Source organism: Microplitis mediator, chromosome 2 (genome assembly GCF_029852145.1).
Source record: "Microplitis mediator isolate UGA2020A chromosome 2, iyMicMedi2.1, whole genome shotgun sequence".
NCBI classification, from domain to species: domain Eukaryota; kingdom Metazoa; phylum Arthropoda; class Insecta; order Hymenoptera; family Braconidae; genus Microplitis; species Microplitis mediator.
Window position 1 is genome coordinate 8,772,759 of NC_079970.1, and position 21,174 is coordinate 8,793,932.

The 21,174-nt window shown below is 30.6% G+C and overlaps 1 long non-coding RNA gene across 1 annotated transcript; it reads left to right on the top strand.

Annotated features, from left to right (window-relative positions):
• The first annotated feature begins 13,419 nt into the window (after positions 1-13,419).
• On the top strand, positions 13,420-18,425 carry LOC130663466 (uncharacterized). The gene is made up of 3 exons (XR_008989197.1): positions 13,420-13,571; positions 17,385-17,485; positions 18,018-18,425. It is a non-coding gene; the product is annotated as an uncharacterized LOC130663466 (long non-coding RNA).
• Positions 18,426-21,174: the final 2,749 nt, after the last annotated feature.

The window sequence follows — 21,174 nt, forward strand, 5'->3', positions numbered from 1 at the left end:
TTTTTGGATTGTAAACGACTTTATCCAGTGAATTTGAGACAATGAAACCATGCTTATGAAGTCCTGTATCCGCCGGCGGATTCAATTTTAAACCTAGGCTTTCCTCGGATTTTTTGGATATGCGAATTGTGATAATATATTATCATCAAGAGAGTTGTCCTACAATGTATATCCTGACTCCGTCATCATACTGAATTTCAATAATTTGTCCTCTTCTTATTTTTTTGTCCTTTATTGGATTGTATTCCTTAGTTTATATAAGTTATCTTGACGTGGAGCAGAAATTCTGTCAATAATCAGATTTTTATTATATTTTTTACCTTGTTTATTGTCAACTCTGTTTTGCTCAGCTCTTTTGACGTTGGATTTATCAATGTGTCAGTTTTTATTGTTCGTCTTTCGCTTCTTTGTTAATATATGCTCTCTAAAAATGAATTACCCCCTAAAAATGAATTAGTGAATTTCACTGCGAATCAGTGGATAGTCACTATTTCTACAGTTATAATCCCATGCAGGAGTTGCCAGAGTTAAATGACGAGGCCCTACTTGGCCCAGCACTGGGGAACCTAGCTTTGGCACATCTATATTGGCCCATGCTTGGCTCAAGATTGGGTACTCAGTCCTGGCCGTTACAATGATTACCTGGGCTTGGGCCAAGACTGGGTAACCTCTAGCCTTGTCCATTCAATGGCAAGCCAGACTTGGGTTAAGGTAGGATTACCCAAGTTTGGCTATACCTATGGTTTAATAAGTAGATCATATAAATGTATCAGTTGAACATTAGTAGGTTCGTCCAGTAGCTACCGTTCGGACCGAGCAATCAGAAGGACGGCAGTTCGCGCCCAGAGCCCAGCAGAATTTTCACCGAGTTTTTTTCACATCATTTACCTCCCTTAGATAATTTAAACGTTAATGATCATGAATTCTACGAGGTTAATAATAATAAAATTTTCTTAAAATTAAATTTATTCGTTTCCTCGATGTATGGGCCAGGACTGGCGACGAAGCATAGGCTAGGTCTGGCAACCAGGCTTGGCTCGAGATTATCATTCCAGACTTTTACCAAAACTGGGCCAAGACTGGCTTACAAGCCTGACCCAAGATTCTTCAAAGTTGGGCCAAGCCTGGGCCCGTAGTATTTTTCTCTCTGGGATTATACCACTGGTTGAATTAGTAGTATACTTATAGCTGGATAAATAGTGACTATATCCACCGATTCCCAGTAAATTTCACTAATTAATTTTTAGAGCGCATCCTTTTACGTTTTGGATGATGTTTACTGTAATTGAAATACAAGTCTTCATAGCTTATTCTTCATCTTTTGATGAAAATATAAACTTATCAAACTTTTGACGTGTTAAGCAACGATTTTTATCATAAATAATGCATTTCTTCAAAACATTCATACCGATACTTGGCGTATTCTTCCTAATTCAATATTTTCGACGATAAGTCAGATTTTGCATCATTTTCATCTCGTCCTTTCTTTTTAAAATTCTCGATCTCTTCCTTTTTTATCAACTGTTTTTTTGACGGTATCGCCAACAAATTTAATTTTCACTGCGGACAAAGCCGTCGTCACGCCCTTATGTCATATCTTATATAAGGGAGGGATATCTGAGACAGCAGGTGTAATAGGTACACGATTCATTTGAGTATAAGGTCTACTCAATCTACTCTACTGCTTCGATGGGAGCGAGGAGATTAGCCATATGATAGTTGTGTAACGCTCGAGAGTCATCGAATCTATATACATATATACTATACTTCTATTATCTTCGTCTTGCTTCCTCTTTCCTCGAGAGTCGATTCCCGCGGGTGCGGCATTAAGTCAAGTAAGTAATCTCTTAACCGTCACGCCATGGGACTCAGCCCGTTCGATAGATATATCATGATTGCTTTTTCATTCTTTGTATTTTATGTATATATATATATATAATCTCTTTCAATCTTCATCTCTCTCTTACACGGGTTTCCACCAGAGACTTTTTTTCTATCTATACACACTTTCTTGCCATTTACGATATTGAAACTAATCAAAGGTCTCATATTGAAAAAATAAAATAAAAGAATAGAAATTAAATAAATAACTGGCTGTGTATTGATGAAAAATTTTATTCGTTGAATTATTCCAGTGTATATAATATGCAGCTATTTGCGTGATTTTTTATTTGCAATTTTAACGATTAGAGACCACCCAAACTGTCTAATCAAAAGTTTTGATCACTGCAAAAATATTGAAAATCGTGATAAAAATATAAATAGAATTTTTGAATATATAATATACTATTGGTTATTCATAGCTTTATACACATCGATTATTAAAACAATAAAACATATAGGGAAACCCATTACAAAATGAGGTGCCATTTTTAAGAATAGAATTTTTTTTTTGCTTAAAAATGCGTAGTTACGGCTTGTGGAAAAGAATAGGGGATTTCGGTCAGCCTGGAAAGTACGGCCAATCTTATCTCAGAGTCAGCTTTTTCCTATTCTCAATAAGTAATTCAATAATGAAAAAAACTTGGAAAAAAAAATTTTTTTGTTGGAAGTTTGAAATCGGTCACACTGCCCGGATTGATCAACTTACCCCATTCTTTATAACAAACTGTACACTGAGAAAAAAAAATACTATTTTCCAAACAAGAATTTCTTGGTTCAAGAAATTCGTTCAAAATATTTATTTTATTATTGTTAATTATCAATTTCTTGAGAAAAGAGCATCAAAATTATTTTTGTTATTATATGAATTTGATATTATATTATGAGTAAACAAAAGAATAGCTTTACTTGAATTAAATAAAAATTATTTACTTCAATTCTACGAATTCTTGAGACAAAATTATATATTCTTAAAAATTATCAAGAATATATGTTTTTGTATCAAGTAAATGTTCTCAATAAAAGTATTTTTTTTTCTGAGTGTAGCTGAGCATTTTCGATCAAAAAAAATTTTTTTTTGTGTTACAGGTTGTGTCTTATTGTGTTCGAGGGACCTATAAAAAATATGGTGTCCCATTTCCTCAGACTACTCTGTATACATGAATTTTACTTTTTATCAATAATATAATAAAAAAAAGGCCATTCGGGAGTCAAAATGAAAGTAGATTGTTCATTATTTATAAGTAATGTAATAACTCCGCATCCCAGAGAGGAAAGTACGACGGACCTAAGCTTGGCTCAGGCTTGGTTCAACTATGTAGAACTCTGGAACAAGTTTGTAAGCCAGCCTTGTTCCAGCCTTGGTAGAAGTCTGGAATGATAACACCGTGCCAAGCCTGGTTGCCAGCCCTGACCCATACATCGACGAAAGAAATAAATTTAATTAAAAAAAATTTTATTATTATTAACCTAATAGAGTTCATGATCATTAACGTTTAAACTATCCAAGGGAAGTAAATGATGTGAAAAAAACTCGGTGAAAATTCTGCTTAGCTCTGGGCGCGAACTGCCGTCCTTCTGATTGCTGGGCCTGAACGGTAGCCACTGGACGAACCTCTTGTTAAGATGATATACATTTATATGATTTACTTATGAAACCATAGGTATAGCCAAACTTGGGTAATCCTATCTTGGTCCAAGTCTGGGTTGCCATTGGACGGCCAAGGCGGGGGCAACCAGTTTTGGCCCAAGGCTGGTTTGCTATTGAATGGCCAAGGCTAGGTTACCCAGTCCTGGCCCAGATTCGGGTAATGATTGGGATGGCCAGGATTGAGTACCCAATCTTGAACCAAGCATGGGCCAATATAGGTGTGCCAAAGCTAGGTTCCCCAGTGCTGGGCCAAGTAGGGCCCCTTCGTTTAACTCAAAGTGACGAAATTAATTCGGATTGAAATAGAATTCGTATTCACTCCGGATTCACTCTCAATTTTTTATATAGTGTATATAGAGTTAAATTAATAAATAACAATTTCGGTCAATAAAATGTTTCTAAAAAGAAATAAAAAAAAAAAACATCTTTATCATCACGTATATCTTGATTTGCTTATTTTTATTATTTTGTCATAAAAGACAGACCTTGTGTCACTTTTACGTCAGTGAGTACTGAAAGATATTTTAAAAAAAATATACTTAAATTTTGGAACACGCACCAGAATGAACGCGAGTGATATGGCGTTTAATACATCAACGTTTACCTGTAATTTATTTAGTTTTATTGCCGTTTTTAGTGTATCTCTCGAGCTGTATCCACATATCATTGGCAAATATACATATGTATATATTATAAATTTATAATTTTGTAGTCCCGCAGCAGTCGGCTACCGATCAAACGCACGTCTCGTCTACGCTCTTGGCATTACGTAGATATATTTTAGTCGAGAATCCTCGATCGCAAACGCGTGATCGGCATTAAGCCGATTGCCATATTGAATCCTCGTTTAAACTTGTACCATTTATATCTTCATAATCAAAATTCTTAATTTATCTGATAAAAAAATTGCATTCATAATTATATATTGCATGTTTTTGTTATTATTTGTATAGCGAATTAACAAATAATTATACATACTCGATAAATAATTTATTAATACATACTTAATTATATAAATTCAATTTAAATATCTTTAATATGCAATAAATGATGTTTGCCAATAATTATATATTCAATAAAAAATACTTTTTTTTTTATTTTTTATTTTTAAATATTATGGAAAAACGTGACGATGGACATTGCATTGATCAAATCATAAAAGATACACAACTTGTGTGGTCTGTTTTTTTTTTTTATTTTGGACATTTTATTAAACTTTTTACCTGATGCTAAAAAAAATATTCGTTTATTTATGTTATTTATACAGCAAATGTTATTTGTTGAATGGCAATTTTTTTATTATCATCATGAGATATATTATGAGCATTGATAATGTATTTAAAGAGTTTTTATATATCTATATACATAAGCATGTAATGGACGATTCATATTTCTTGTCCCATGAGTAAGTCTTTTGGCGATGTATAGCTGCGGGTGCATCAAGTAGCGTTTACACACAGGCCGCACATCCGGCCTCTTCTCTGTACAGTACACTGGCTTTCGCGGATCCGATCGGACAGCGGACAATACGTCGCCTCATGTGTGCGGTTCCTTTTTCCTTTTCTCTTTATTTCTCTTCCTCATCTCTTTCTTTCTTAGATTATCGCCCTTAGACTCTGCATTGGGACAAACAGAAGTATATGATCCAACATAAAAGAGGCCGACAGTAGACAGCCACTTGCCTTCGTCGTCTTGGGTTTGAGTATTCATTATCCAGTTTATATATATATATATAGGTATCGTTTTGCTATATATTTTTCTTTTCTTAAATTTATGTTCTCAGGTGCATCGTATTTATGTATTTATCGTTTATGCAAATTGTTCAATTGTATATTTTTATATATCATTAAATAATTATTTTGTTATGAATATCAAATTTCGTCAATAAATTGTCTCTTCAACCTCAATACAGTAAAGTATGGGGAAGACGGGGCACGATAGCCCACCTAAGCAAGTAATTATCTTTTGTGGTTTTTGACCACCGAATAAAAAAATTGTTGTCATCAATTTTCAACAAATTTAACGTCATTATACAATAATTTTGATAAAAAAATTTTTTTTTTCTCAGAGGACAGGACAGCCAACTACTAAAAATTATAAGAAAAAAAAACAACAAAATGTATCAAAATTTTTTACGTAAAACATATTTTGTCACGGGCCGCGATGATTTCTTTTCCAAAAAAATTCACAAAGAAATTTTGGTATAATAAAAAATAATTTGATTTTTTTTAGATTTGTGTTCCCTTTTGAATCCTTGATAAATTTAAAGTCACGAAAGAATTTCCATAAAAAAAAATTCTTTTATTTTTTTTTTATTAAATTTTGAGGGGTGAGTCATCTTGCCGCAGTTTCTCTTTTGTAAAAAATAAATTTTTATCAATAAACATAATAAAAAAGTATATAAATTGGCATATTGATATACTCTGATGCAAAAGTATAACCATGAAATGAAAATGAATTTCCGGATTGTTAAAATCAAAACAGAAAATGTTTATTGGAAAGTTTTAAGTGAACATATATATGTATATAAATTGAGGATATACACAAGAGAATGGAGTACATATATGCAATAGGAGGAAAGGAAATTGGTTAAAATGGTTGTATGACGATGGACGTAGGGGTTGGTCAGTTAAGCGGCTTGGCTCGTTAACTGATTGAGTTAACTCGCGCGGTCAGCGCTGATTAGAACAAACTGACTAGCCTACGCGGCTTGATTGCTAGAGGGAGATTTACTCTTCTCGTCTCGACTCTTGCTGCAGCATCGTGAACTCGTTCCTCTCTTTACATTTAGTTTGCTCATTTCTCTTTACTCTATACATACATCAGCAATCTATCTATATATATATATATACAGTCAATGCGTATATACATTTTGTTTCTTCAAATCGGGTAGAGAGACAACTAGAGTAGCGACAGACGTTTTCTACGTGATGCGACTATTCGTGACGGACATTGACGATTTCGAGATGTACCTTGTCTCATTTATTGCTTAACTAATTGGATATACTACTGCAGTTGAAGAGCAAAAAAATATTTAACATATATATGTGTGATTGAAGAGATACAGATACATATTAATAAAATGAATATGTAATTTAGTAATATTTTTTGCAGTTGTTTAGTATGTGTACTAAATGAGTAGTAGATGTATGAAGTTAATTTTAAAATGTCAGGCGTGATACTCAGAAATTATATTCTTGTGTGCAACAGACGGGGCGCGCCAAGCCCGCGGCAGCCATGTTTTTTGTTGTACGAGGGGACGATCCGAGCTCTCAAGTGCATCTCTCTTTGGCGAACCTCTCAGCACCCACGCCAAGCTTTTCTCTTAACTATAACGAGGGACTGTGAACTCAAATTGAAAAAGAGGTGGAGAGATGACTGTGTTATGCCTCCCAGATATATAGAAGCACAGTTAGCAAAGGAAATCAAATTTTTTGCCTTCCCTTTTTTTTTTTTTTTTATTTATTTTTTTATTAATTTTCGATTGTACGATGCTTTTATTAGTGGATAATCGACAGTCCGTTTGAGACTATCAATGCTTTGTATAAATCATTTGAATTAATATTTTGTTCGCTTTATATTCAAGCTTTTTTGTTTTATATTTATATTTTATTTAAAAAAAAAATTATGAAACATGTTGATAATAGAGATAAATGGAAAATTCCATGGTAACGTTTGTTCAGCTTTCTAAAATATCATTTATTATAAATATTTTTTATACATGCAGTTTTTTATGCATCGTCTGATGAATATTAAATATATTGAAAATAAAATAAAAAAATCCATAAATATATGTAGTAGATGTAGGAGCGACTAAAGTCAAAATATTCTCTCATGTATTATAAAAATTTTAAAATTCTGTTCATGTAATAAAAATATATAATCGAGGTTATCACAAGTCACCGGGAAACATTAATCACAATTTGCCTAAATTTTGTCAGTGGTCAATTTTAATATTTTTATTAAACTGCAGAATTTCACGAGCGCAACTGCCTGACTTGTCTCGATCATTGGTGAGATTTTTTTGATAGTTTTTTATATGTAACTATACGTCGAGTTTGTCGTAAACTTTTACTACTCAAAAATTATATCCGGATCACTTTACATCAACCATGAAATATTTTATCATACATGTATTTTTATTATCGTCTCTTACAGAGTAAAAAAAAAAAGAAATTGATTTTCAACATCAGCATGCAAGAAAAAAAATGTATTATTTTATTTAAGTTGTTTTATTATGTGAACCAGAGAAATGAAATCTAAAAATTAAACTAAAAAAGTAAATATATTTGCCTGTGACAGTTGCTAAAATATTTAAAATATGTTTATGATGTACGTTATCATTTATAAAATCTTGAAATACGTCAAACTAGTAGCGTGGGAACTGTCGAAATTAAATGTTCTTGAGAGAAAAATGTTCATTCAACTCTCAAGCTTTACAAGCATCATATCCACCTACACATAGTACATACATGTTTAGATATATCTAGATCCAGTGATCGTCATACACACGTTTGTCCACTTAAAATAAGCATATATAATCGGTATATGTGTATATAAAAGAGTTTGTGTACTCTCAGAGTCTCCTCGCGTCCAGATCTAGTTTTCATTCATGCTTGTTTACTTGTTGTCTAGATGGGTGCAGCAGCGGTGAAGGGTTCGGGTGCATGATACTGACAACAAACGGCATGTTGTCTTTCTCGCGAGAGTTTGTTTTAAAATTCGTTCTGCACACTAGATCAAAAACTAAAGTCACGACAGCCAGTATATTCCCACACCCAATGTAAAGATTTTTTTTTTAATCATATTTTTGGAGTCTATTATTTAAATTTTTAATACTCTAGTTGTACTATTTGTAAATTAAACTAAATATTTAATGGTACTAAATTTAAAAAAATAGATTATTGGCTTAAATTATTACCAAGATGTTACAATATTCAGCTTTCTCGTTTACATTCATCTCCAGTTCTCCAATGACCCCTGGATATGACCTCGACGTCGCGATATAATACCCGAGATGAATATTACGTTACCACGTCCGGTGGTGAAGCATCATTATCCTTTCTGCTTGTATGTAAGCACTGAGAAAATGCATAAAATATCAGATATTCTTAAGTTTTTAAATAATTCTGGGAGATCAGGATCAGACCATACGATTATTAAAGAATAAGAAACATTTTTATCAAATATTTTATTGCATTGATACACTGTAAAAAAAACCGGTGTTAAAAAAAATGTATTGGAAGTCGAATTGTATTTAAAATACAAAAAAAAAAAAATTTCACTGTTTCAAAAATTAATAATACGACAGATTTACCAATTTATGGAGAAATCTAAAGAATATCAGTCCACAAACAGATTACAATTTTTGTATATCGTGTAGCGTATTTATTGCACATTTTTAGTTGATTTTTATAGTTTTACAGAACAAAAATCGTTAAGTCGTAATAAAATGTATTTTACTAAACGTTTAGTAATAATTTCATATTTTCTTTATAAAATTTGCTGTTCGATTAATAAAGAATACGAATTAATTTATAATGAAAGTACACGGAGAAAAAAATATCGCCAGAATGACTATCCAATGTATCCTCAAATGACGTATCGTCAGAATAACGATTCGTATACCTAATTTAGGAATACTCTCATATTAATTTAATAATCTATAGTATCGTTAAAGTAAAGATACGTTTTTGGATTAGGTTAAGTATTCGTTTATTTAATTTAACAATACGACGAATAGCCTTTGTAACGATATGTAGTTTCGTTGATATAAGTATCTGTATTGTCAGCGTGAGGATCCCTATAGCTAAATTGGTTATACGTATCATCGTTTTCGGTTGCCGGATGCCTAAATACAGAGTTTGCGCAATAGTCATGTCAGCGATTCATAAAATGCCTAAAATAAGGATACGGATCGTCATTTTGACGATCCACTGTAAGGATACTCTGTATAGCTGAATTGGCTATACGGCGTATCGTTAAAGTAAGATGATTATACAGCGTATAGCCAGAATAGCGATACGTATACTTAATCTGGCGATATTTTTCTCTCCGTGTAATAATACAGCCATTTTTCAGATGAATATAGAAGAAGGGGGGGGCGGGCGGACTAGGGTTGGCAAAACGGGGTACTCCTAAAATTTTGTAAAAAAAAATTTTATTTTTTAAATGTTTTTTAAACATTCCAAAATCACTTTTGTAAATAGGGGAAGGGGGGGGGGGGGGCAAAACGGGGTAGGGTGGGCAAAACGGGGTACCCTCAAAATTTTATGAAAAAAAAAAAGTTTTTTTTTTCGTCTAATTAGTATAAATCCGATATACTTGCGCACTTTTAGCCCTACGCATGACACCTGGGGCAAAATGGACCAGCCGAAAATCCTGAAAAAATGATTCTTTCAAATTTTTATCGTTAAATTAAAAAAAATTTGATATAATTCCGCATTTTTAGCCTTACCCATAACACCTAGGGCAAAATGGACCAGCCGAAAATTTTGAAAAAATGATTCTTTTATATTTTTATCGTCAAATTAAATAAAATATAATACATTAATCCATTTTTCGGCTGATTTGTTATAGCTGGGGCAAATTTGGCCACTAAAAATATTCGAAAATAATATTTTCTTGTTTTATTGATAAAATATTTTAAATAATGCAAAATAATCTGCAATCTAAAAAATCAAAAAACACGTTTTTTGGGTTCAAAATAATGACAAATAAGAAAAAATTTGGAAAATCCAAAAGTGCACGACTCGTAATGCTCATATATTATGAAATAATAAATAACAATAAAAAAATGGCGGGAAGTGCGAATAAATTTAAAATATATACAATTCTCTTTCATTAAAACTTGTCTTGTTTTTTCTTATGTTATTATTTTTTTATAATTATAAAAGAACTTATTCAAAATATCTCCATTAATAACAAAAAAAAAAATAAACGTAAATAAAAACAAAAATAAAAAAAAATTGAATTGAAAAAAAATTCAGGCCTACCAATTAGCAAAAAAAACAGCTGTTCTAGGACGGTAATGCACAAGCGCCCCTAGCGGAATAAATGTCCGTATAATGTATAGATATATCACCATCCATGTTAGTTTTACATAGATATATAGATATATAGTTATACAGCCTTTTTTATTCTTTTATTAATTGTAATTAAACGACACTGAGTTACCTAGCCATTTGCAATAGGAGACCTACAATTATTTCAAAGAATTTTTTTAAAAAAAATTTGATTCAATTACTGCATTTTTTCGCAAGTTATCGTGTATACGGGATTCGTACTTGACGGACAGGAAATTTTTTAAAACTATTTTTGATGTTTTTTCCGTTTTTATTCAACTAAATAAATTTTTGAAAAGTATGGAATTAATCTCCATTAAATTTTCTTCAAAATAGTATGCAAACCATCTTAATTCCGTAAACTAACAAGGGTATAATAATTGATTAGTTACCGAAGTGAGGCGAAAAAAAATTTTTCGATCGTAAAGCACGAACGAGTCGTGCAATACAGAATTGTTTTTTTTTATTAAATAGCAATTAGTAATTAAGCTAATCGAGGGGAAACGATTTATTACACTTGAAAAAAATTTTCTTGAGTATTATAAAACCAAAAATAGTTGTCAAGAGAAAGAAATACATTCTTAATAATGAAAACAATTTAAAAAAAAAAAAAAAAAAAAATATCATTTTTTGGAGGGAGGCCTCTCTGCCCTACAAAAATTTTTTTTTTGCCTTCGTGTCCACCAATGATGTGAAATGTAATTTTTCTTTATGTATATTACATATAAAAGATTCAAGTAATAAAATTTGATCAATTTTCAGAAATTTTTTTTTTTCAACTTTTTTTTAAGGTACCCCGTTTTGCCCGCCAAAATTAAAATTTTATTTTTCAACGGCAGCTAAAAATTTTGTCTATTTACCTCGAATATCACTAAAAACAAAAAGATTTAGCGTATTTTAGTCCTCGAAAACTTAGTATTTCCTTAGGTACCCCGTTTTGCCCCCCCTTCCCCTATAATTGAAAATTATTTACAATTTTTTTTGTTAAACTTTTTTAAAAATCGAGGGTTCATCGAAAAATGTTTATGACTTTTGTTTTATGATAAAAACTATTAAAAATTTGTTTTTCTTCCATTGTATCCAATTATCATGTAAAATATAATTTTTCTTCATGTAAATTACTTACAAAAATCTGGGCATCGGTTGGCCCTGCAGGCCAGCCCCCAAACTTCCCGCTGTTTTCGAGCTCTTAGAGCTCGAAAATACCTTTGCTTCCTTTTTTTATGAGCTTTTCAAGCTCAAAAGGGTTACGTTTTCTGTTAAAGTTTACAAATTTAGAATCTTAAATAATGAATGAATGAGCGTTTTTTATATTTGTTCACAATTATGTTCAATAATTAGCTCAAAAATAAGTATTTACGTGATATGTTGTATCTATATCGTGTAAGTATGTCCTGATACGAGCGAACATGTCGATTTTTAGGCAATCACTTCCAATGACTTATATAAAGAAAAACATATTAGTTTTGAGTAATTTTGTTCAGTAATTATTATGTTATTCAATGATAAAAGCCGATATTGATTAAACATTTATTATTCCGTCGACGATGTCTCTCGAACGGATTATCTGATTGGGACGTTCTTGGCAGCAATCGAATGATTTTATCGAGTTCTAGAGCTGAATAGATTTTGGAATTGATCGATTCGATAGTTTCCGAAATAGTCGCGAAAAACGAAAAAAAAATTATTTTTTTCCATTCTTTCGTCGACGATATCTCTCGAACGGATTATCCGATTGAGACGGTTGAGGTGGCAATCAGCGCGTTCTATTGAGGCCTATAGAGCTGATAAAATTTGGTGAATGATTAGTTCAGTCGTTTCGACGATATTTGCAAAAAACCGTTTTCTACTATTTTTTTCGTCGACGATATCTTTCGAACGGATTATCTGATTGAGACGTTCTTTGCGGCAATCGACGTGTTTTATTAAGTTCTAGAGCTGATTAGATTTTGAAATCGATCGTATAGTTCGTTTCTGAGAAATCAGTAAAAAACTAAAAAAAAAAAATTTTTTTTTTCGTAATTCGCTAATATTTTCGAGTTTACTTGATCAAATGATCTGAAATTTTCAGAAAAGTTGATGGCCAACAAGCTCTTTCGATTGCCGCCTTAACCATCCAAATCGGTTCATTAGTTACACACACACACACACACACACACACACACACACACACACACACACACACACACACACACACACACACACACACACACACACACACACACACACACACACACGTACAGACACTCGGACATCGTTCTGAAAATAGTCAGAATAATTCTTAAGACCTCAAAACGTCGATATCTGATGAAATTTCGATTTTCGAAAATCGGGGTGAAAACAATAACTTCCCGAATTTTTCGAAAATCGTCGATTTTCTTAGCGGGAAGTTAAAAATTTTTCCAATGGAAATATTTGAAATAAAATTATATTTAATAAACGTTCTTCGTTTTCTTAAAAATTCTCTTGACTAAAGATAATTCTCTTCGAATCACGATAACCTTTTGTTTAGCATGATATTTTTATTTAGTTTCATATCATGATTAACACATAGTTTAGGCTACCATAAAGCTATAGCTATAGGCTTTATACATACAGCTATGAGAATCTATCGTTTTTTTTCCTTAAGCGGGACAATCAAGTACCAGGTATGTTTTGGATATTCTTTCGGTATGCATGAATTCGCGATACAAGAGAGCAATCCCCGATCACTAAATAAAATTACACTGGAAAAGTTCCGGTAGTTACATCACACTAGATTTATAAAAGTCACTAGTTCAAGGGTCACTGTCAAGGAATATGTGACGTAATTTCTGTTTGTTCAGCAAAGAGTTAGAGATCAGGGTAACAAATGTGCAAACTTGATAAAATACATAACCATACTATGACTATAAATATCACGGTTATTTACAATAAATTTACCACTCAGTTATCTGCCTGACTTGCAAGTACTCGCATCATTAGTTCATACCTAGGTAAATAATTTTAAATTATAATTTTGATAAATTGTAATTTCATTAGATCAAAAATTTTTGTCTCAAATACTTCTATGCTTCTACATTATAAACTATTTTGATTAACCTTTCGTTACTCGCGCTATGAGCGTGATGCCGCCTATTTGACTAAAATTGCAATAAAAATTACTGTATAGGTATTTGTGACTTTAAACTTAACCAATTCTCTTTTTGAAATTTATATTTTTGTTAAACATGATTATAATTGATAAATATCCATTTTAAATATAAAAAAAGTATAGGGGAAGGGGGGGGGGGGGGCAAAAGGGGGTAGGGTAGGCAAAACGGGGTACCTCCAAAATTTGATAAAAAAAACTTTTATATTTTAAATGGTTTTTAAACATTCCAAAATCACTTCCGTAAATATAATTAAGCGTTACTTTGAATTTTTTTCGGTAAACTTTTTCAAAAATCAATTGTCAGTTGAAAAATATTAATGACGTTTGTTTTATGATAAAAACTATTAAAAATTTTTTTTCTTCTTTTGTATCCAATAAACATGTAAAATATAATTTTTCTTCATGTAAATTACTTTAAAAAAAATTCAACTTAATCAAATTCGTTTAAAATCCAGAAATTTTTTTTTTTCACCTTTTTTAGGGGGTACCCCACTTTGCCCGTAGAAATGAAAAATTATTCTTTTCAACGGTAACTGAAAATTTCTTCTATTTACTTCGAATATCATTAAAAAAAAAAGATTTAGCGTATAGTCTAGTCGACAAGTTGAAAATCGTCCAAAATAGAGATACTGCTCTTAAAATTAGGTGCGATAGCTCATTGGATCCGGAATGACGCCTAGAAAAATGTTCTCAAAACGTGTATTAGCACGTAAAAAATTGCAAAAGTTATAAACAATTAAAGATGAAAAAATGAAGGTATTTCGTTTTTTGCCAATATTTCATAGACTATTAATATTTAAGAAATCTAACAAAAAGATTCTTAAAGAGGAGGAAATTTCCAATAAAAAACTCTTGCTCCCCGGATTTCTATCTCCATTATTTAAAATTTTAATTTAACGATGAAAATGGATCTCCGCGCGACATTTTTAGGTTGCGCGCGCGGCGTTAAAAGCGAGTAGACACGTTGATTAATTTATTTAAAGTATTAAATATTTTTTTTTTAATTTGAAAAAATTATGGTGTATTCTGAACACTTTAAATAATTTATTCCCGTTGAAAATTTTACTTAAAATTAATTTTTCAACAAATTGAACGATTGTTAACTAACAAAATTTTCTCGAACTTACGTCTTCATTGTAAATGAGAAAAAATGTTTAAATAATTGTCGTATAAATTTTTCGCTTCGTGAAGCCTTTCTTACATACATACTCAACAAGATCACGCCATAAAAGTTAAAAAAATATTCATACTTTGTTTATAATAATTTTTGTACTTGAACAAAAACTGAAAAATCCAAGTAATGTTAAAAAATTTTTTTTTTTCTTAATCATCATATTATCGTTTTTTTATTCATACAAGATATTAATTGAATTGCAAAAAAAATTTTTTACGCCATTTGTTGATAAATTTTTTATAAACAAATTGATTATTTCAATATTTTAAAAAAAATTTTTTTCACAAATTCATTATACAGCAAATATTATGATTTTTAAATATCGTTTTTTAAATATTTCTATTGCTTAAATAATTAGTTAAGAAATTATTTTTTTTCTAAAAATCATAATTGACAGTCCTCTATAAAGTAACAAAAAAATAAAATTTTTTTACCAACAATTCCATTGTTTATTAACTTACCAATTTGTTATAAACAAATTGTTAACTTTGTTATATTTTTTTTCTAAAACTTATAAAATAAACAAAAACAACCACATATAATAAAGTATGGCTGCTTCATTTGTCTACTAAAAAACTAATATAACTTTTAAACTACTAGAGGTACGAAAATGAACATTCTAGACGATTTTATGAAAGATTAAACGATCTTTCAAATGAGCTATTAAAAGAATTTTTAGTTACTGCTAATCTATTGTTGTGTATTTTTTAAAAAGTTAAATGCCGTTTTTTCGGTGTTACGGTTCTCTTACTAGTTAGAAACCACGAGAGTTCGACAAGCATCGAAAAAAATATAAGTTTTTATAAACAAATGCGCATAACAGAAGATTAGCAGTAACTAAAAATTTTTTTAATAGCTCATTTGAAAGATCGTTTAATCTTTCATAAAATCGTCTAGAATGTTCATTTTCGTACCTCTAGTAGTTTAAAAGTTATATTAGTTTTTTAGTAGACAAATGAAGCAGCCATACTTTATTATATGTGGTTGTTTTTGTTTATTTTATAAGTTTTAGAAAAAAAATATAACAAAGTTAACAATTTGTTTATAACAAATTGGTAAGTTAATAAACAATGGAATTGTTGGTAAAAAAATTTTATTTTTTTGTTACTTTATAGAGGACTGTCAATTATGATTTTTAGAAAAAAAATAATTTCTTAACTAATTATTTAAGCAATAGAAATATTTAAAAAACGATATTTAAAAATCATAATATTTGCTGTATAATGAATTTGTGAAAAAAATTTTTTTTAAAATATTGAAATAATCAATTTGTTTATAAAAAATTTATCAACAAATGGCGTAAAAAATTTTTTTTGCAATTCAATTAATATCTTGTATGAATAAAAAAACGATAATATGATGATTAAGAAAAAAAAAAATTTTTTAACATTACTTGGATTTTTCAGTTTTTGTTCAAGTACAAAAATTATTATAAACAAAGTATGAATATTTTTTTAACTTTTATGGCGTGATCTTGTTGAGTATGTATGTAAGAAAGGCTTCACGAAGCGAAAAATTTATACGACAATTATTTAAACATTTTTTCTCATTTACAATGAAGACGTAAGTTCGAGAAAATTTTGTTAGTTAACAATCGTTCAATTTGTTGAAAAATTAATTTTAAGTAAAATTTTCAACGGGAATAAATTATTTAAAGTGTTCAGAATACACCATAATTTTTTCAAATTAAAAAAAAAATATTTAATACTTTAAATAAATTAATCAACGTGTCTACTCGCTTTTAACGCCGCGCGCGCAACCTAAAAATGTCGCGCGGAGATCCATTTTCATCGTTAAATTAAAATTTTAAATAATGGAGATAGAAATCCGGGGAGCAAGAGTTTTTTATTGGAAATTTCCTCCTCTTTAAGAATCTTTTTGTTAGATTTCTTAAATATTAATAGTCTATGAAATATTGGCAAAAAACGAAATACCTTCATTTTTTCATCTTTAATTGTTTATAACTTTTGCAATTTTTTACGTGCTAATACACGTTTTGAGAACATTTTTCTAGGCGTCATTCCGGATCCAATGAGCTATCGCACCTAATTTTAAGAGCAGTATCTCTATTTTGGACGATTTTCAACTTGTCGACTAGACTAGTATTTAAGTCCTCGAAAACTTGGTATTTCCTTAAGTACCCCCCTTTTGCCCCTCCCTCCCCTATTTATGTATTACAAGAATGTGAAAAAGCGGCACAGTGCTTGTTATGCGAGTTAAATCGTCGATTCAATTTTTGTGACCACGTTGCCAAACTTACTGTTGTTACTGTTAGAAATAATTCATTATAGCATTATAATTTGGCAACGTCGCATTTCCTTTAGCATAATGGGCGGCACAGTGCTCGCCGCGCGATGAAAATCGTCGGGCAAGTGGACGCGAGTATCGAAAGGTTAAGAGTAAAAGTATCATTATATTTTTAAGTAATCTTAGCAGTTTAAATGTGATATTTAATTTAAGGATTTTTTAATATTTTTTCAGAAAAAAAAACAAAAATGACCAAATTTACTTTGTTGTTATCAATTATTTTATTTATTGGCTTCTATGCTAGTGCAGTTGAAGCAAATTGCGAAGGGCATTGGGTAAGTAATAATTATTATGTAGTAAAAAAAAAGTAACAAACTTTAAGCTACGACAGATAATTTCAATTTAATTGTTGAATTTAAATTTGATTGTTGAACAAAAATTGAATTTTTTTAACATATTTACAAATGGAATCATCGAAAAAGTGGCAGGGTTTTTTTTATCTAACAGTCTAGAAAATAATGTGAAATGTAGTTTTGTTGATTTTTCAGTTTGAAGACCTGTAAGTTTTCAAATTTTGAATTTAGGAATTCGCGTCACAGGACGTTATTTGTAGGCTATTTCAACCTCTACAAAATAACCTAATGACGCGAGTACGTAAATTTAAAATTTTGAAAATTACAGCGACTTATTAAAAACCCATAAAAAGCTCAAAATTAATTTGTGGTGTAAAGCTTGGTAATTTTTCAAATTTTCGTAGAACTGATTTTTTTTTTATTGTGGTTTTATCAGGGTAAAATAAAAACAAAAAGATATTTTATCAATGAGCAATGAAATTATTAAAATAATTAATTTTTGTTTTCTTAATAGTGTCATTCTGCGGCTGGCTATAGTTGCGGTTGTGCCGATTACGTTTGTAGTTCATCCATTGCTCAAGGCACTTGCATGAAATACGAGCCATATCATCCACTTCCGTAGGGTTAAATAAAATAAAATATTGTTGAAAAATCCGAAAGTTTAAACCTGCAACACTCATGTTTTATGTTGAATAATTAATTTACAAATATTAACTGTCAAGCTATGTACTTTCCCCGATTAAAGAAGATGATTTGAAATGATTTCCAATGTTAAATCTCCATAAGAGAAATTATTTAAAAATTATTTGAGATATTTTATCTAATTCGAGTTCAAATCATTTTAAGTCATTTCAAATCAGCTTTGTTAATCAGAATTATAAGAAAGCTAAAATAAATGCTACCAGTTTAGTAAAAAAAAAAATTTTTTTAACCGAAGTTTATTATTTTAACAACACCAAATAATTATATACTTTTTTTAATATTCATTTCTTCACCGTTTTTTTTCCTTTAACACTGAATGTATATAAAAAAATAGTATATTGTGTAACAAGGGATGAAACAAAAACATTTCAGACCAGGGTAAAGTTGGCTGACATCGCCCGCTGTCTGAAATCGTGCTCCATCCTGAGTTACACACAATATCGGTGTCAGTACGCTGTAAAAAATCGGGAGTGAATTCGGATTGAAATTAAATCCGGATTCACTCCGCATTCACTCCACCACTAGGAGTTCCTGAGTTTTAAAAATCCAGTGCTGCTAATCTCCGGGTAATTAGCCGTTTTTGTCCGTGCAAAATAACAACTGTGCAAACTCGAAAAAAAAAATTTTCAAATGGAAATATTTGAAATAAAATTAATTTCAATAAACGTACTTCGTTTTCTTTAAAATTCTCTTGACTGAAGATAATTTTCTTTGAATCACGATAACCTTTTGTTTAGCATGATATTTTTTCAACTTCTCGCTAAGAAAATCGACGATTTTCGAAAAATTGGGAAGTTATTGTTTTCACCCCGATTTGCGAAAATCGAAATTTCATCCTAGGAAGCTATTCTGACTATTTTCAGAATGATGTCCGAGTGTCTGTATGTGTGTGTGTGTGTGTGTGTGTGTGTGTGTGTAAACTCTTTGTAACTTTTTAACTAATGAACCGATTTGGATGGTTAAGGCGGCAATCGAAAGAGCTTGTTGGCCATCAACTTTTCTGAAAATTTCAGATCATTTGATCAAGTAGGCTCGAAAATATTGGCGAATTACGAAAAAAAAATTTTTTTTTTTTTTTAGTTTTTTATTGATTTCTCAGAAACGACTTATACGATCGACCTCAAAATCTAATCGGCTCTAGAACTGTAGGACGGATAAAAAAATATTGTTCCTCGAACGATCTAAAGTATAGCAACTCGTAGATCGTTACCACAACAATGTGTATACTTATGGTAACAATACCGCATCGTTCCTGTTACTATCTATTAGATAGCTGTGAGACCTATACGGCTTTTCGTAGTCGCCACTTCACACGGCACCACCTAACCTATTTAAGCATTCATTTTCGCGTCTATTTTGTGTATCGGGTATAATTGTTGCTAGCAGACGCTTAATAAATAAATTATTTTATTTAATCAAAATTATTGATTTATCATTTATTTATTAATGATAAAGATTTTTAAACGTCTCATATCATTTGCAACGCACGTGACGTCGAATAGGGCTCAGAACGATACGGTATAGGTCTCAGAGCTATCTACCGTATTGTTGTCAGAACGATACAGTAGATCGTTGCAGTAACAATCTAGTAGATAACTTTTTCGTATTGTTACTGTAACTATACAGTATACTTCTCAGAACAATATTTTTTTCTCCGTGTAATATTATAGTAACGTTTACCATAGTATAATGGGAACGATTACCATAATATTATGGTAATCATTGCCATAATTCTTTCACATGCGATATGGGAACTGTTACCATAATTATAGGAATTATTCCCATACTTATGGGAACTTCTACCAGAAAGTATAGGCCTATATCCCATAATTCCTAGTAATCATTACCATAACGGTATGGGATGATATTTCATAAACGCAATAGGAACGGTTCCCATAAATTTCTCTCCGTGTATGAAAGTAATTGTTATTAAAGCTTATCGATAAGTTTCTAGCGCGTAGTAAGTATTGTGATACAGCATAACAATTTATCGTATGAGCATAATAATTTTTTGGATGCTTCCCTTCCTGTTTCAAGTTTATTCGACAGCATAATAAAAATTAGTAGGTTTCGAGCCGACATTTTTCTCCGTGTAGGACCTCAAAACATCGACATCTGATGAAAATTCGATTTTCGAAAATTAGGGTGGAAACAATAACTTCCTCAATTTTTGAAAATTTATAATTATCTTAGCGAGAATTTAAAAATACTGCGGGATTTCAACTTAGTTCATTTATAAGTAGTAAGCAAGACAAATACGATTAATTTTCAATTTGTTTTGCTTTTTTTTTAAGGTAAAGGCGCATGACATTCAGCTATTAGAATATTATGTAAGCTGCATAGTAAAATGTGTATTAAAGGGTTAAATTTCTCTTAACTATAAATCTGCTTAAAATTTTTTTTCCAATTTGATTGAAGTACCTCAAATTCTGACGAGTTATGGCTAAAGGTACCCTTAGTAGCAATCTTGGTAATCTTGAGTAAATATCTTTATGAAATAAAGCACAATACTATATTTATATATGCTGTTTTTTTCAAGGCCTTGATTAAGATTGCTTGGAGTACTGACTGTTTAAACAACAAAAATTTTTAAAGATAGAGATATTTTTGATGCATGATTACAAACGTTGAATTTAAAATCTGATAATTTATACGTTCAAGTAATGCCATTATGATGTATCAAAGTTATATCAAAGAAATTACTATATCTTTGAATATAACGAAAAAATTGGGATAAAATATAATAAAATATAAACTTAATAAATCACGTCGTATTGAATGTAATAAATGACACGTGTAGACGAGATGATAATAAACAAATATATATGTGTATGTCAGAGATGAGAGTAGTGTAGTGCAGAAAAATGACAATAAATCAAGTTTCATCGATTTTAACGAGTAACCTGGTGTAAATCAAGATTATTGTGAATGAAGAAGAGAAACAAAAAACTTGAACAGTGTGTATTCGT